This window comes from Penaeus monodon, chromosome 21, assembly GCF_015228065.2.
Source record: "Penaeus monodon isolate SGIC_2016 chromosome 21, NSTDA_Pmon_1, whole genome shotgun sequence".
Lineage (NCBI taxonomy): Eukaryota > Metazoa > Arthropoda > Malacostraca > Decapoda > Penaeidae > Penaeus > Penaeus monodon.
Window position 1 is genome coordinate 42,405,778 of NC_051406.1, and position 232 is coordinate 42,406,009.

The 232-nt window shown below is 44.0% G+C and overlaps 1 protein-coding gene across 1 annotated transcript in view; it reads right to left on the minus strand.

The window, feature by feature from the left end:
* The window catches only part of LOC119586683 (T-box transcription factor TBX1-like), a gene marked incomplete at its 3' end in the record, with an annotated part of 52,795 nt that overhangs the window by 5,996 nt on the left and 46,567 nt on the right, over window positions 1-232 (minus strand).

Below are 232 nucleotides of genomic sequence, written 5' to 3' on the forward strand. Positions count from 1 at the left end.
TAAACCCCTTAAGTGACATGACCGCTTAAACGTGACATGACAGAAAGGCGTCATGTCCTAACCGGGTCATCTCATCTCACTATCATCTCTTATCTCGGCGTGTCAGAGAAGGCACCAAGGGAGACAAAGTGTTATTGAGCGTTATCGTACATCAGGCAGGAGGAACTCGTGCGATTTCCTGTTGTTGTTGTTTTGGATTTTTCCTCGTTTTTTTTCCGTTTTTTTCTATTGG